The following is an 18,424-nucleotide window of genomic DNA, read 5'->3' on the forward strand; positions in this document are numbered from 1 at the left end:
CCCTTTGTAGTTCCTTGCAAGGTGGCGGGGAGAGGAGTTTATGACTCCCTTTCATGACTACTGAAGGCATTATGAGATGGTGTTTGGCAGCTCACCCATTTAGGGCCTTAACAGTGCTTCTTCCTCACAAAAAGTGTTAAAAAAGTGAAGGATTTCTTATATTTCTCTAGGATTCTCTACAATCTCTGTTCTATTTTTTCAGAAATTTCTGGGTCAGAAATTAATTTTCCACTTAACTGGCAGTTTTTTCTGTTTGGAGAGCTACTATGGTGTATTTATGAAACCCTACTTTCTTGTTAAATGATCTTTTAGTTTTAAGATCAAATGGGAAAATAAGTTTGGTCTAGAAGGCACAAGGCTAGAAGACACAGTGGAAATATTTTCACTAGAGAAGTACAGCAAGAATAAGTTTGAGAAACATCTGAAATGTATAGGGGCATCTTTATGCTTTTTGTCTGAAGCAGTCACTTCAGTTAAAARTTCTGTCTGAAATGTGTTTGWGTGACAGCTGAGCATTCCTCCACCTACACAATTAGCAGTATAACCAAAATAAAACTTGCATSTAAAGTCCTAGAGATTGATTCTTTTTCAAATGAAGCAAATGACAACCTAAATCAGCTTGTAAAAAGTATTGGAAATTTTAAACCATCATTTTGCTTCAGATTTTTCAGGTTACCTATTGTCCCTCTCATGACACAACCCTCTTTCATCTTGACTGTAATGAAAGAAATGGAGCAAAGAAAAGACACTTACTAAAAATCCTGGTAGCAYGGTCTATAACATCATCTTATTTCAGTTACTTACTTCAGGCTTTAACCGTTAGTGAAAACTGCCTTCCAGGATAATGGGTTCCTAGATATTTGTTTTGTTTCTTTTRACTTATTTGCATTAAAGCCAAATTGTCTTGGGGATCCTGTCTTTTGAATTAAGGGCCTAGGTAGCCATTGTAGTTGCCACAAACAAAATAGATGCGAATATTTTTCAGAATCAACTGCCACTGTTGTTTATCAGATCTGGGGAGAAAAGCTAAATGAAGCCTGAGCTAACTGAAGTAAATAGATGATTTCAGTTCACTCCTGACCTGTTTCACTTTATAAAACATACATAAAACTAAAAGAGGAAGTCTTCAAGGTAAAGTCAAGTTTATTAAAGGTTTTGAGAGGCCAACTTACTATCAGCCAGCCAGTATGTTTTCTTGTAAAGGCTTTACAAAACCCKAGAGCTTGCCATGACAAGACCAGCCACCTCAAATCAATATGATCAGGGAGGTGGTTTAGCCTGGTATTGCTGAACTGGCTTTCTGAAAACTGAGTTCATTCCCAAACCCCATGCAATGACGGGCTTCCAGCATGCCCTGCTCCCTGACAATGCTATTCTTCATCCTCAGAGTCATCATGACTGGTCTCCGTGGTGTGGAGATCTTTCTACCACCCTACTCTAGCATGGACATGAAGGTCTCTCCCTCTCTGGGGAAGAGCTGATCCCCAACCCATCCCTATCTTTCCTAGCTTCCAGCTTGAGCCGGGTCATATTGTAAGGACAGCACATCCTTGAGGTGAAATGCTGCTTTCTAAAATCTTTGGATTCTATGGGCTTTAAAAAAATAACTTAGGTCCCAGTTTCCCTTCTGAGTCACCAAAGTTGTGACTTCAGTGTCAGTTTTTTGGACAATTCAATTATAAAGAAAATCCCAATTGCACCCTTACTCCCTGGGTATGAATATGAGCAGTTTCTTTGGCCAGAGAAGGGGAGAGAGAGAGATCAGCTTTTTTAAGTATTCTTTTTTTATTTTTTACAAAACTCAGCACATATCTGCACCTGCACATATGTGTAAATATGTGAATGTACTCAGCACATATCTGCACCTGCACATATGTGTAAATATGTGAATGTATCCACATGCCCACAATCATTATTACTCATCTTTCAAGCTATTTTTGGACCCCAGAATGTATCTGACCACATGGCTATACTAGTGGGGTATTATTTTTAAATCACCTAACAGAAAGCAGTAAGTCATGATTACAGTAGATCTGGAACATACCACAGAGCTGTTCATTTCCTCAGATCATGACTTTTACAGATGAATTATGCCTTTGTATGTGCTGCCTTACATGGAGAGTAGTGCAAAGCCATGCCATTTTTCCAGGAGCTCCCACACCTATAGAGCAAAATATATCTTCTTTCTTCCCATAGAGAATTTGGGATGTAGGGGACAGGTCAGTTACTTTTTGACTGTACGACTTCCAAGAGCTCTGTTAAACATCTGTTTGCCTATCTCAAATTGGGCTGTCTTTGGCCCTTCTGTACCTTCTGCCCAGAGAAGACCAGTCATCCACAAACCTTCCCAGCTCTGACCTACACCAAACGCTTCCGGCATTCTGGCATGAGCCATCTGTTCCAGGTCTGATAGGGGTGGCGGTGTTGCACAGCTGACGGAAAATGGACTTTCTGAGCCTGAGGAAATTGCTTTGGGATTTTTTTTTTCATAGTAGTAAGGTGAGCTCTCCTTGCTGCCACCAATACCTGTCATACTGCTGGCCCTAGCACCAGGCTGTATGTATGCATGACCTTGCAAGGGAAAGCACATAGTAATACAGGAGAGAACTGGCTGGCCATAACTGCAACAATGTGCAAAAAGTTGCCTATACTTTCCTTTCAGTTAACTGATGGAGAACTGTCAGTGATGGGTCAGAGCTTGATGTCATAAACCAATTTTTATTTATTCAAAACAGCTGTAAGGGGACAGAGAGTAAATGTGCTGTCCAGCACCTTCTTTTTGTTTCTACATGTTCTCTGTCACACTGGTACAAAACACTAACGAAAATGGCTCCTTGTCCTGCTTTTTTGTCAGTTACTCAAGCAATCAGAGCCACACATACGCTTTTAGAGTAAGAGACTCAAAACCTAATGCAAGTTTGAGACTTGAAAGAGCAAAAGGTTTTCATTATGTTTTTAAAGGAAATGTCAAGCATAAACTCTTTTTCATGTCCATATAAGCCCAACGGGTATGGAATGCCTGCTTCCTGCCAAATCTGGTATTAACTATGGCTATCACTTAGAGGGAAATTAAAACCATTTGGGAACATTGTCCTTGAAGGCTCTACCTACACCAGTGTTGATTTATTGTGATGTCAATTTGTGGGTTTTTAGTGAACGTATTTAGTATACCGCTTCAGCAACACAAGGTTACATCTTGCACTTGAAGAATGTGTTTCGTGTGGTCCAGGGGCTTCATCGAACCTATGCACAGTGGCATCAGGGCCTTGACGTGTACATGYATGTACAGAGAGAGAAGCAGAGGTGATATAGAGGGAGGTGAATGGTTACAGATTGATTTCAAGCTTGGGATTTGGATCTGGGTTTCATACAGCTGTAATTTTGGCGAGTAACCCCCCAAAGAGTTGTATTTTGAGCCTGTCTTGAAGGTATCTGGAATTGTTTTTCCTACCTTTTTGCTCCAGCAGGAAAAAGTATTGTCTTGTGCTTGAGTACTTTTGATGGGCACCATAAGAACAGCTATATTCACTTCACAATAAGGATTGTGAGTGTAGCACTTCGCTACGCCCTGGGCATGTGCTAACGGTTAGAGGGCTGAGGTTGTGCACAGGGAAGTCTGGTGGCTGATCTGCTACCCTGAGGAGCTGTGGTTACAATCTGCCTCAGAAGGAGGAAGCTGAGGTTCGCAGCTACCCTCTGACACAAAACAACGACTTCTGTTAACCATTCGTGAGGTATTTGACCCATAACCTTCTCCTGAGCCAGTCCTAAGTTATTTCCCGTTGACTTCTGGGTTGTTTTCATTGCATTGAGTGTGTCCATGCTTTGCGACAAAGAAGAATCTGTTGGCTCAAACTCAACGAAACTTGCAGGATTTTAGAGTTGGTGGTTGGGAAGTTTTAAAACTTGTTCTCAGGTCAGATGGGAACCAGTGGTCTAAAGGTAAAAGCTATAGGGATCTTCCCTGGGGAGCCATGTCCGAACAGTGTGTGGCTGACATTTCTTTCCTGAGCCGTAATTTGGGAAAGGATTCCTATTTAGGAATGCATTTGTACAYATAGCATGAAGGCTTTCAAGATCTGAGGGTATAGACAAAAGCAATACTGACAGAATCCGCCCAAAAGAGTGATGGAATAGCCCTTTTGTCGCTGAACCATAGCACTTAGCAGTTTTCYCCACAAAAAAAGGAATGTATTTTTAATGTATCAGCTGGGATCAATGAATGCACTGCAGCATCCCTGAAAGAAGAAATGGGAGCATACTTAAAGAAAAAAAAAAACATTTTATTTGTTCATCTTACTTCTTACCTGCAATCCATCTTGAAAGGATGCTGATGCTAAATATTCATTAAAATGTGGAATTAATCAACCAGAACTAGATAACTAGATGCCTGGTTTCACTGTTGATGGCCTCCCATCTGGAGAGGCAGTGGCTCCTCGCAAAGAGCCACAGCTCAGCCTTTAGTAACTCTGGCTGGATTCCTGCATTACTYCATTCTTCTTGCCTTTGACAGATCCATTGAGGTTGTCAGTATAAAAATACTAAAAACATGGTTCAGAAGCTTTGAAAACCTGAACCAAACCTGAAGTAATTTCCGCACTGTTGGAGGGCTTTAGATGGAAAATGAATTACACAACAGTTCACTGAAGGACAGTATTTTTCAGTTCAAATTACTTTAAACCTAATGAATACTATAAGATTAAGACTATAATTCCAACTCAGATAAAATTAGCTGAAAAGGACTGATTCACAAGATTTAAAATACTGTCTTAATTTTTTTCCTAAAACATAGTATATAATCTTAGAGTGAGAATGATTAGCCTTGCTACAGGATTGTGCATGAAATACCTGAAGTGGTAGTGATTATGGAGTCCACTGTGGGCTTAATAATTTCTGTGTAAGTATTCAGATTCCCTATGTTGCTTTCATATGCTGTAGGACTTTTTCATTAGGGAATTTATCAATTATACTTAAATATATTATATAAAAAAGTTCTACTTCATATTACAGCCAGTTAAAATATAGTGGAATAGCAAGAATCTTTGTTAATAGCACTGCAGTTGTATTCCAGCGCTAACTTCAGTGTTTCAATGACTTCTTGCCACAGCTTTTATAAAGCTAAAGAGCTGCTAAATTGAATTCTTACTTTCAACACCTTTCTATCTTTGATGTGACTGCATACTAAACCCTGGCTTAACCTGTCAAACCCAGACAGGGAAGATATGAAATCTGGAGTCTTCCCAAAAGTTTGCATGTTCAGACTATGTTTACTGAAAAGAAGGATTTGAGTTGAGAGTTTTTAGGTATGAAGCTGGGACCCAGGCTTGAATGAGCATCAGTTCACAGGGATTTGACACAGATGAATGGACTGCTGGCTGCTGGATTGGTGCAGATTCTTTGAACCACTATTTTGGCTAGTGGTGAGGGGAGAATCACATTTTGCCCTTCCTGTAATAAGTCAGAGAAAACTTGCCACACGGCATTCCTCCCCTAAAATCTTGTTGGCAGTTTGGGCCAATCTACAAAAACAGGCAGCCAGGTTTAAAGAGGAAACCTTGCCAAGAAATCCTAAAAATAGAAAGCTGAAAAATATTACTGGTATCATTAGAAAGTTTACACATCTAATTATTTTCATATTGTGGCCTTAAGCTCTGAAAAGCAGAGTGCATTGATAGCATGCGTCTGAAAATACTTGCACATTTTAAATATCTATCATCAAGATGGATATTTGGCTGTGGATAAGATTCTCCTAGAAATCTGACTCCATCAGAATATGAGGTAAAATTTAGAAATTGTATTGCTTAAGGGTTTTTTCCACTGCTTATTGTGCTTTCAGCTGAGGGGAGAATTAGATTCTAGAATGCAGAGAAATTTAAGCTAATGTATAGTTAAATCTGACTTGATCCAAATACTAATACTATTTTCTTACTTGGGTGGGTGGAAGGAATAATTTTGCTGTAAGCTACACTTCAAAAAGAAARAACACAATAAATTTGTACTGAAAAAATATCTAATATATAAATAATTCTAATGCTTTTTTAAAAGCTGTGCATTTTCACCCTCCACATGACTTTTGCCTGCTCTATGTGAGCTATTTTGCACATATGCTCTTTCTTCTAAAGTAAATATTGATCTAATAGAGTGTAGGAGCTGCAGAAATGTTTAGGCAGTTCAGCAAGACACATGTGACTATTTACTCCATCAGGTTTTCATTGAAGGTATGTTCTTAATGAATATAAGAATTAAATTACTTAGGGAAAAAGAGGGAGGAGAGCATTACTGCCTTATGCATAGTATAGATTATTGTCCCTACAGGGACCTATTTTAGCCTCATATGGTGTCCTTTTTTCTGTCCTATCTTGTTACTTTGCATGAAAAAAGGCAGAGATTGACTGAGAAAAGTAGTAGTAGTGAACGTAATTAATGGTAGTGACAAAAATTGGATTTATAACTCCATGCTGATCTTTTCAAGGTGAGGTTGGGAACCTTTGCAGTGAGCTAATGTGTTTCCTTACATGTGCCCCAGATTTAATTTAGCTACTTGTGTTCTAGAGTGTACCCCGAATAGTGAGGTGTGTAATGTCAGTACTGGATATGAAACTTATGAATTAGAGACCCCAACATCAACATTAGGGTGTTGGATTTTCTATCTGCTTCCTAAATGAAACCACAGAAGAATCCTACTCTAATTCCTTCTGAGTATGCATGTAGTCATTATGGACTACGTGAGTTTGAAATCCAAGTACCTTTTATATTTTGAGTTCTTCATTTTTGAAACCATCTTCTGGCCCCACCAACAAGAAAATCTTTCTGTGCGTGTGTGACGCCTACAGCCTAAAATTATACTTGTAGTATCACTTAATCCTTTGTTTGTTCTCCTCACTTAGGTTATATCCTGCTCTTTTGGAGAGACTTTCTAACTAAGGTTCTAACTTCTGGAGAATGTAGTCATTTAACTTCAGAAGCTGAGTTGCCAACATCCAAAACCAGATTCCAAAAAAGTCCTGCTTAGAGGTTGCCATGCTGTGGAGAGGCCTGGACTCTCAGGGTATTTCCTTCACCGTTTTTTCAGTACATCCAATTCAAGTAGTGTCTAGATCTAGTAGTGCCTTGTTCATTACTGGAGTGATGCTGGGATATAGTCTTTGCTTACATGGGCTRGAAATTCTAATAGGACCGTTTTACTGGAGGAGCTTCCCTCCTTCTGCTGAAGGTCATGCCATGCATTCCTTCAGGGAACAGAGAAAAGAAGGGATTGAGGAAAAATACAGCACCCGGTGGAACTACACATCCTGACTGTGCTATTGCAGTGACTGGAAGAGCACCTCAGTRTAATGATTATAATACAGTCTCATGGGTTACTGCACCATGTATCTCTTGAGGAACGTTTATGCAGACTTCCACTGACCTCCCTCTTTTTTTATTGGAAAGATACCATGAAAAAACCTACATAAGAGAAGTCGATGCCATGAGGACAAGGTACTAATCTAACTGAGATTATAACCTGTGTTTTATTTTTTCTTTCAAATCACCTATGAAAAGGTTTGTCTAGGGCATAACATTATCAGCGATGGAATACTTGCTAACCAGGTTTTCATAACTGAATGCTCTGCAGAGCGTGGGAAAAACGGAAAGCCAGCTGTAGAAAGAAGCTGCTTCTGAGCCAAATGGATGACATCTGAGACCTAGGATTAAAGTGCAATTGCAGGAAAGAGTTGATAATTACAGCATCAGAAACATGCAACTCTCCGAATGTGAAAGAAATCATAGGCTACAACTGAGTGGCAAAGCACACCCAGCAGTCCGTTCACAAGACACTTTTCATTCTGCACAAACAGCGTGAGGCTAACCAGATTTAGCTGCAGTGCTTTTCCAGCTGATCAACAGGAAATGGGTGCAGGCTTTTGAGGCGCTGATATGGTGCTGTCAATTGGTTAGTGCAAAATGTAACATAATGTCAGGCTTTCTGATAGACTTAAGATCTGGCACAGCAGTTGGGTGTTGTTTACTGCATTTGCTGTACATGCTGTGCCTTCTTTGAAACACTGTCCTTGGGAGCTGAATGTCACTCTAAGCAAAGATGTGCTCTGGCTTTTGACCCTTGGCTTTTTCTCTCTCTGTGCGCTTTGCATAAATTCTCCTAGTGTTATGACTGCCTGAAAGGGCAAGTGTTTTTATAGGTGCAAAAAAAAATTTTCAGAGAGATAAGGATTACTTTATTTTTAGCCTCTGTCAAAACTATTGAGAAGGTAAGTACAAAGCTCAAGGGAGAGGAAATCCTGGCTTCATGGAAGTGAGTAGCAAATCTTCCTGGGCTGCTAAAGCCAGAACTTCATCACAGACCTTTCACTAGGACAGGCGTCTTTCTAAATTGGTCCTGATCCTTCTGATTGTTGCATGGTTACTTATCTGAATAGCTGCCGTATTTATTTGCATCATACATTGCTAGTGGTCAGTTTTTCAGTACTGGGAAGCAGATATACGTTGAGAACATTTTCCTTAAGGGTTTTCCTTACAAAACTGTGGGGGTGCTGCAGCCAGTGATTCTGGCTGCCTGACTGTCATGGATCCACGACAAGGACAGTGTGTGAAGCCCAGCAACTAAATGTTGTTGAGGAGGACCAAATGGAATTACCATGTATACTGCCACCTAGGAAATTTTTTATATATGCTGTGGCCTCTTGCTACAAAAATTATATCTTTTATTTGTTTACTTCTTTTTTTTTTTTATGTCTTTCCCCTCCTAAATTCCACCTAAACTTACCAGGGACTTTTGGTGCTTTGAAAATCAGTTCCATGGCCTTCCTTCTAGATCATACTAAAAAGCTCCACGTAAAATGGAGCGAAGTCTGAGAAAGGTTTGTTTCTAGAGAGTGGATGAAGGCAAATGAGTCCTAAGAAGACTTCCACAATATGTTTTTCATCACTTCAGTTAGTGTTTAATCTACCGTAATTAAGGCTAAATACCAAAAAAATAAAAGAGCTTGATTCTATCTGGGGAGATCAGAGTTACAGCAGTATAGGACCACCATAGGCTGTATCAGGRTAAGTTCCTCAGAGCTGGTACATGATGGGGTCTGCTCTAGCCAAGCACAGTGGTGGTGGTAGGTGAAGGGAAACCAGGCATGGAAACAGCCAGGAAGGTCTTTTGTATGCTTGAATCGGATCCAATAGCTGTCCATGGCAGTTTCATGAGAGAAAAACAAAGGAAAACACGTCCCRCTGCCCTCTACCTCCTCCTGGGCAGCCGCTCTGTCTCCCCTCTGATGGCCTTGCTGTTTGCTGTGGGATTGTTTGGTGCGACGTACGAATGAGTTGCTATGGGAAGGTAGAAGATATCCCTCTGAAGCTGATTCTGGAGATCCTGGCTGTCCCCCTTTYTAAGTGGGTAAGAAAAAAAAAAGTTGTAAGGAGCTCGAGCACACTATATTCAATAAACCGAAAGGCAAACTCAAATCCTGTTCAGGTTCTGATGAATTTTTATTATAATCTCATTCATAATTTTTGGCTTTAAAGTGACATCCCACTCCTTCAGGCTTGAAATATTTTAGTGAGAAAAAAAATAGTTCATCATTTCCTTCCTTTTCAGCTGTTGTATCTGTACTCTATGAGTTACTGCAGGAAGAGTATTTTATTCTCACTTCCTGCTCTGCCTGCAAGCTGATAATCTGGTGCACCCCTGAAATAAATGCAGTTTTGATTGTTACTCCATCCAGGCATGTTAGAATTATATGTAAATATGGCAGGGAAGTGGCTGTTAAATGTTTACTTAGGGTCTTTTGGCACGAGAAATTAAAAGGACAAACTTTTAGTGCATCCCAACCCAGAAACTGCCCCTTGCATGCTTTAATTACATCTTTGCTGTGCAACAGACTCCACTGATGAAAATATTGATTGCTAGCGGTGCATGTGGGCTCAGACCTGAGTCTCTTTCTCACTCTTAACAGAAGGAGAATCTGATTTTTACCAGATACTCCTGCTCCTTCTGCTTTCTTCCTGCCTCAGCTGTTAAACAAAGCTGCTGCTTGATCTCTGTCTTGAGCTTAAACCATTATCGACTGGGAGAGAGGAAAAAGGAAAGGGCAGCTACACTCTGAAGTAGGTGGCAGGGAGCGAATGGCTTGCATGAAGAGATTCAAAAGGGAAGGGAGAGAGCAAAGGAAATCTTGATCAAGAAGGGCTARAAGAAGTCTAGCAAGGGCTGAAAAGTGAGCTAGAAGTGAAACATAAAAATATCTGAGGAAGTTAGAGATATTGAGAGAGAAAGGAACATTTAGTAAAGGGGAGGAAGCAAGTAAGATGGAAAACCAGGAAGAGAGAAATTGCTGCAAGCTGCATAATTTTCTATAATATGTGTACATTGGCTTACATTAATATTTATCTAAAAGTCAGACATCCAGTCCATTAAGAATCTGGGCTTTCTACCTAAGTCTTTTATAAGATCATTTATTCAACCCATGTTAAGATTGGCTACTGCTCTTTTCTGACTAGCCAAGRAGCCCAGACAAATAGTTTAAGTTTGAAGGCCAGCTTTTAGTTGGCTAGAGTTAAGTAAAATGRTTTCTGCGTATTGTGTTAGACTTGSATGTTTTTGTTTTAAAACATATAAAAGATCTAGTTTTCTTACAGAGAAGAGCCCTTGGGTTCTTATAGGGTCAGGATAGAGCTGCAGGTCAGTACACTTAGTGATGAGAAGGAAAAGCTTCTTAGGTCAATGTATTTTGGTTGACGCTAACACATCTTTTTCATTTGTGTTTGAGGAGTAGAGCTGTATCTGGTTTGTGTGTTTGTTTTGGATATCAGTTAAGGATCAACTTTTTAGATTTTTAGAGATCTTACCAAATTGTAGGAGTGTTTGTACAAATACAGGAAGGTTCTGAGCACAATGTCTTGGAACAGAAATTATAAAAGAAATTTATGATTAATTACATAAGAAACTTATTTTGTTAAWAAACTGCCCCAACTCTCCACATTCAAAATTATGATCTCCAAAAGCTTCAACCCTCATGACTGGAAATATAAACCTTACTTGTTCTTATTTGATGTGAATTAAGGGCTCTTTTTATGTTTCTTTGTCATCTGACTTGTGAACAYTTACATGGTGGCACTGAAAACTGTGGGCTTGTTTTCCAGTTCAGCAGGGAAAAGTACTGCTTTTAATTCRGTTGTGTTAATCTATGATGGTAAGGAAAGAAAATTATTAAGGAGACAAATGAAAGGTTGTTCTCACGCACACTCACACTCTCACTCACTCACTCCTGCCAGGATTTTAAARTAATATATAAATACAGGTATTCCTCAGTGGCAATTTTTCAAGGTAAAATATTAGGAACTTTTCTTTTTGCTTCCCTGAAAAATTCTACAGTCACTGAGTTGGGACCTGCTACAAAAATGTTTGAGTATAAACAACTTTGCTAAAATGGTGTAATTATTTGTGTTCATTTGAGACCATTGCAGGGTCTAGGTTGAACTGACTCTTACGTGTGCCTTCTTATGTGGAAAGTCAGAAATATGTGAAGATGTTTGCCTTGACTGTGATAAGACAAAAAGACAATGTGGTTACTGTGTTTATTTGAAAGATTAAAATTCTAGTAAAGTAGAAGGATGCAGAATATTTCACTGGGAAGTGAAAGAAGAAAGATAAACAAAAATTGTACGTAGAAAAGGAAAATACTTATTGGAGCATATGGCCTCAGTATTGTTTCATACTCTTCCCTACGTCACTGAAGACTGAACTGCACAAATAAAATTACCATAGTTCACCCTGACAGCCATKCATTAACAGATTATTCAGAAACCTTTGCTATTTATCCTTTACCATTTCAGACCTGTGATTTGAGATTTTTCTTGTGAAATCTGTACAAAAAGTGAAATAAATGCATGTGTGCGCTGGATCCTCCATAGCGAGCTGTGTGTAGCCACTCTCCGAGCGCTTCTTCTGCAGCTTCCTCTCCTGGCCCATGTTTCCTTCCCACACAGCCAGCGCCTCTGTTCTGCCCAAAGCTGCGGCATTTGATTTGAACACCTTGTAGTATGAAGATCCATCAGCCAATGCTCTGACCTAATCCTGGTGGCAATAAAAAAATCTATCAGTCAGCCCCTACCAACATATATGTTTAGAGAACATATATGTTTAGAGAAAAGAAGAGAACAGAGGGGTACCAAGTATCAGTCGCTGTTTTAGCGCAAGTTGAAAGAGGAAAGTCTCTAAAAGTTCAAAATAAAATGCCAAGTGCTTTGGCCCTGAAGTTTGAGGATGATAGTTGCTTTAGCCACCGGAGGGCACTACAATCTAGTAGTACTCTCCAGACGTTTTCCCAGGCACTCACTGCATTGCTCCAATAGAAGAAGCATAAGCAAAGAGGACTGAATCCCAGAAAGCAGTTATCATATTGCTTTTTTTTGTTTGTTTTTTTTTGGGGGGGGGGGGAATAGTGCTCTGGGAGCAGAATCCATTCTTTTTTTTACTTCTGCTTTAGCTCCTTCTCCTTCCGGAAAAATGCAGTAGCATTCAACAGAAGWCTCTAAACCATAGACTTACTTGTACTTTTTTTTTAATCTGTGCTCTAGAATTGGATAGGAAATTACAACTTTTTAATATATTTTGTAAGTATTTTCTGTGTAAACTTTCCGTTCTGTTGCAATGTGATTAAAAACATTGAAATGGCACCAAAACCCTGCACGCTAGGATTGCAGAATATCTTCAGAAGTGGGTATTTGTAGCATTGCTGTTGCCAGTGAAAATACATTAAATTAATACACATATGTGGCAATGGTGATAAATGTTATGCATCTTAGCACAGCCATGTGTGGCACACAGCAATGGAAGAAAGCTTATTAAAGAAGCAGCCTGCCTTTCTAAAAAAACAAGTTGTGTTAATTCACAGAAGTTTTTGCTCTTTAGAGAGGTTGCTCAGAGTGTTTYAGCAATCAATGAAGAGCAGTGTAAAAGCTGTAATTTATATACAATCATCAGATCTGCTAGCCTTGCATTGTAGATACTCACAGACAGACATAGATCTGCAGATAGCCAAGGAGATCGAGCAAAGTGACAGTTATTCATGACCACACCGTGTAAATACTCCAGCCCAACTGGAGTCCAGACACAGAATGATGCTTTCTTGGAGGCTGAGGCCTGAATCACTGAGCCCATGGACCTGTGTTAGTTTTAATTCAGACCCAACCATGGTATTTCAGCACTGAGCATATAGAGTTGGAAGCAGGGTGCAGAGATAACTATCTCCCTGCTTGTGTTAATCTCAGGTCAGTGGTGGTCCATCTGTGCTGATCAAGCTGGTTGCTCCAGCATTCATGGGAGCTCTCAGTGTCATACTTTCCTCTCTGCTCCATTTTCTGGCAGGATACTATGTGGGAACACTGTCTATTAATGCACAGAATCAGCATAGCCCCGGGGGAGGGTCAAAACTAGGAAGACGTCCTATGAATAAACACCAGACAGAGTCAGCTGGATGGTTCACAGGAGTATTTTAGGTCCAGCACCTCTTGTTAGATGCAGGGTGTTCCTTTTCTTCGGACTTTATGCTGATTCCACCAGTCATGACTGCATTTACCTGTACCAGTATTTTACCTGAGGTTTTTTCTGTTGCCTGGTATATTCCTGTTTTCCACTTTTTCACTGTTATCTCAAAGAGTAGATAACATAAAAAAGTAAAAACTCTCTCTATAKATAGGTTTCTTCTCTTGTTCTGCTTTTTATAGTAGCTGAAAAACTTAGCTCACTGCTGTAAGGAAAAGCAACAGAATATGCTTTGACAGTTCAGACTTCAGACTGAGTTTGCAAAGATACTCCAGGGGACACGCTTTTCATTATTATTCTAGATTTTCATTTCTGGGAAGTATTTTGAAGTTTCAGGAGGAAGTGAGCATTTTTTTWAAAACAGTAAAAAGCTAACTTCTCYTTATTCTATGACTAACTAAGCCAGCTCTGTTTTCATTTATATTCTAGTGTTTACATGGTTTCATAGTGGTTATCATGAAAAGTTTATAATTTGGTCTCCTTTCACTATTACTCCATTCTTTCAGCTCTCCCTGACTAACCATCACTGTCTCTTCTTTCCCTGTGTATGCTTTTACAATCCTTTATATCCTTATTTTTCAGTGTGAATACATATTGTTTTATTTTTTGTAGCCAAAATAAAACAAACTATAACACAATCCTATACAAACTATCTGTTTTTAAGATAATGATTACATAAGTCATGAAATAACAATGTTAAGATTGCCTGTGAAAAGAACTCAAAGGAAAGCAAAACCAAAAAAGCAAATCCACCACCAAGGAGAAACACAAGTATCTTTTCCTTAGGCATCTAAATAGCTCCTCTGTGACCTGCAGCCTGATAAATGTCGAATTTTTACCTCAAAATCCTAATGAATGACAACTATCACAACAAATTTTATRATTGGAAGAGTGTATCTTTTTTTAACTGGCTAATTTCTGTGCTGAGAATAGGAATGCTTAAAAAGAGAAAGCCTGGGATCTACCAATCTGCAATCTAAACAGAAAGTTTATAAGCAATTAAAAATTGCCCCCAGGAACAGAAACATTAATGGTAATTATAGCCGTTACAATATACTCTGCCTTTGGTTTACCAAGAGTTTGCTTTTTCACATGAGATCAAGGCTTTCTGTACTGGGGACAGAGGTCTCTCTGGGTCAGGCCCCACTTTCCCAAGAGCCTAACTTCCTTTTTTACCTAATTCAAAGCCATTTCATACTGTGCTGCAATGGTGAAGAAAGACTTGTAGTAGGGGAATCGACTCAGAGGGTCTGCAAGCACAGAGATCTTCAGGATGATATTCCTGSTTTGTTACTCCTTTCAGCTTGCATTTCTGCTGATTTGTTATCGTGTAAGCAAGCTACCACCTTAAGACGCACTGTATCAGCTGTAAAACTGATGCAGCTATAGGGCAAGGGTGATGCTTTCCAAGCCTCTGTTCTGCAATATGAAGGAGTTGTAGCACCCTACTATTAATCCCAGGGCCCTCTCCATCCATTCCMTTTGGCTACCAAGGCCAACACTTGACTCAAAAAAAGTGAGGCTCCCTCTGCTAGTTCCTGTACCTCTCTGCTGTGATTCACTTTGTACCTCTCTGAGTCTGATAGGTGAAAATACAACAGTCCTCAATTCCTCTGGTACTAGGAAAGGAGCTGAAAACTGTTGGAGACAGCACATTCAGCACTGACAGAGGGACTCCTGTTTGTCTCAGATACCATGCTATTGTAATAACCCAGAGGAAATCAATAAGAGACAGAAAATATCTTCCCTCTGGTGTACMTGTAAGAGGATACTGGTCTTCGTCAAAGCAACACAAACCATAGCTGGTGAAGATTTCCTTCAAAGGATGCTATTTAATGCTAACTTCTGCTTAGCACATGAAGAAGGAGCAAATGGGAGAATTTTCAATAGCAGAGAGTTCAGTCAGGACTTCAGCTGTCTTAAAGATACTCTGCTTTCCCAGGCTCCCACCAAATTTATGATCCTGCCCCCAGCGAGGAGGGTAGGAAGGCGGGGGGGGGGGCAGGAAAGAGCCCATGTCCAAGCAGGAATGGAGCAATTCAGGGCATCTTGCCCTGGTACGTCCCAAGGCGCCTGGCAGGAGGGAGGGGGAAAGCAAAAGCCAAATCTTCAGCAAGTCTGCGAAAGGTGGAGGTGAGCTGCTGATGTGTGTTGCTCTTATCACCTAAGGACGATGCTGTGTTTGAATTCAGCTTTGGCAAAGGCTAGTTTTCTCTTTCCTGCTCTTAGGGCTGAAGCCTGTATTTCTTTGCTGTGATTTGAACTGTGAGGAGGCAATTAAGTGAATGCCCTTTGGTTTGGAGAAGGAAGGAGGAGAAGCAGTAAGTACATTTCAAACATGTAGTTCTATAAAAAGCAAAATAAATTAAATCTGGTTTCCTATGCTTTAGTGTCTTGAGATCAGTCTCCTGAGTGGGCTCTTTAATGATGAATAAGGATGTGCTCCTGCTATGGTGGATTGTTTTTTAGCTAACTAGCTGTTTAAAGGAAATTTGGACTATTTTGAGGGTACCCCTTCTTCAAACTATGCACARGGTTGAAGTTTGTGACTTTAAAAGCTGCTGCAGAAGATACRCAAATCAGAGAGACAAAGCAAGTGYGTTACTCACAAGTAATAGTTAGGAGACCAAGCTAAAAGCAAAAGAAAAAAGAAAAATGTGAGGCCCTCATGACCTGCTTTCTTGCAGCTAGATGTTAGATGTTTAGACTCTGCTGCCTCTCAACTGCAGCTTGCTGTGAACTTTCAGCTTGTCACAAGTATTATACAAGCACATGCTTTATAGTAAGCTGGATTGCTTCTTGGAATAAATGAACAACTCCAGCCAAAGCTGAGTCAGGARAGTCTGGGAAATTTGCATGAGATGATCCGTAACAGGCATGTGAAAAAAAAACTCAAGCAGTTTGGATGCCACTGAGAGGTACTTTTTAAAAGAAGTATGTATAAACTCAACACATTTACATCCTCTTTCATACTTAACCATCTAGTTTTGCTAAACATATTATATAAAGGATAGCCAGGTTACAGGAAAAAGTGCTACTAGAATTTTATCTCACAATAAAAGTTCAAGTGTTTTTTACCCTGGTTTAACTCTGATTATTCAGTTTCTTTTATCAGTCTCTCTGTTAGGGTATTATTCTTCATCAGGTGGAAGTACAGAGAGCTTCTGATTTGTTTTCCAACCTCATTGTTTCCCATATGACACTGGAATCTCTCCTATTACAATCCCACCTCACAAATTCTCCAGGACAGTCTGGGCTTTGCTGATCTCTTTTGTGGGTCAGGTGAGGACAGATATGAGAGTGCCTAATGCTTTCCTTACCCCCCAGTCCCTGACTCATGGAGGAAGGCATCCAGATAGAAGATGTTTAATTTCTACACCCAAGACTGAAGTCTCTCTCCCACATGCCCTTAATTTATCTCCTGGGTTGTCTCTGCTTGATGGCATGGAATCCCATCGTCAGGAATCTTTCCTGGTTTATGTCTGCTCAGTCCCTTTGTGGCATGCTTTAAATGTTAGCTTCAATACCTCATGCTGTTCAGATCAGCTCCTCCCCAAACCTTCTTTTTCCTTTTGTACTATGTCTTATGAGGAAGAGGAAGCTGCTTTTCCTGGACCACTGAGGCCAATTCTAATTCCATCTCTAGCTTTTGTACATTGCACCTGATCTTTGTGGTGGCAGAGGTGATCCAAGACAAGAACTAAATAATAATAGAGACTCCAGGGGAGCTTCTGAATTTCTTTGACTTTATGACTTTATCATTACTATTTTGTTTATAAAGCACTGTCACAATTACACAAACTACCCTGAACAGTTAGAATAGCGATATCAGTCCTGGCTGAGCAGCCGTGAGACATCCACCTTCTGGGGCAGTGAGCATTTGTCCCATCTGTGCAACAGGGAGAAGAAAGCTGCTGACTGGCAGGGTTGAAATGGGAGCTGATGAGATTCTCAGATCAAAATTCTCAGTGTAGCCTCAGAAATTAGGATGATTTGGTTAAATGTTTGAATGGCCTCMCTAGCTTGACTGGAAAAGGAGGCCTAAGGGAAGGAAATTCATCTTTTCAATAAGTTTCTTTTCTCAAATGTCAGCCATAATTATCTGCATTTCCACTGTATTAAGGAAGTTGGAAATCCACCGTCAATTATGTCCTTAATAGTACTGGCACTGGTATGCTGGCAGTGGTTTCCCATGTAGTTAACTGAGATGCAGCTAGATAGGCTCACACTGTGTTCCAGATGTTGTCAGTGGCTACATCCATGGCTACATCCATTTTTTCTTACTAATTGGCACTCCTTTCTTTATTTTGTTACTGATATCTCTAAGTTTTCTTAGTGAGAAAGATACTTGTGTGAATAGAATAAGAAAAGTGGTTGATATTTTATCTTTCTGTGGATTTTTTCCCCTTCCCCTTTCACTTTTAATTCACAGTGATTTTTGTTATCCTGTAGCTCAGTTAGCTCAGTGTAGCACTGGGCTCATTTGTCCTGCTTATGCCTTTCACTACTGATTGAAATGGAGGGGACATGTTGCATGTGAGGTTATAGCATAAACTGAATTGGAGTAGGTGGATTAAGACACACAGTGGTGTGTCTTAAGATACAAGAGTAGTATCTATTTAAGATATTTCTATATTTCAATGAATTACAAAATGCCACAGCTGTAATAGTAACTACACATTTGGTGACCAAAGCTGAAAATAACAAAGAGGTGCCATAAGGAAGGAAACACAATAAACACAGAAAAAATGAGGGCCAGTGTTGGTCCCAAAGGTTCTCCACTGCTAGAAGAACAAAAAGTATAACTAGGAATTCCAGTAGAAATGAAGAGTGACTGTTGGGTAAACCTTATTTCAAACCATAGCACTCTTCAAGATCAATCAGTCT

The 18,424-nt window shown here is 39.8% G+C and overlaps 1 protein-coding gene across 7 annotated transcripts in view; it reads left to right on the forward strand.

The window, feature by feature from the left end:
* The window catches only part of TNS3 (tensin 3), a 304,187-nt gene that overhangs the window by 50,491 nt on the left and 235,272 nt on the right, over nucleotides 1–18,424 (forward strand). The window contains exon 1 of one of the 7 annotated variants that reach the window (XM_085302208.1): nucleotides 15,834–15,858. The exons of the other annotated variants lie outside the window; for them this stretch is intronic. The gene's annotated coding sequence lies outside the window, so the exon portion shown is untranslated. Of the gene's footprint in view, nucleotides 1–15,833; nucleotides 15,859–18,424 lie in introns of those variants that run through there. 7 annotated transcript variants of the gene reach the window in all.

The sequence above is a fragment of the Rhea americana genome, unplaced genomic scaffold, assembly GCF_003343005.1.
Source record: "Rhea americana isolate MKP2758 unplaced genomic scaffold, rheAme1 scaffold_189, whole genome shotgun sequence".
Classification (NCBI taxonomy): domain Eukaryota; kingdom Metazoa; phylum Chordata; class Aves; order Rheiformes; family Rheidae; genus Rhea; species Rhea americana.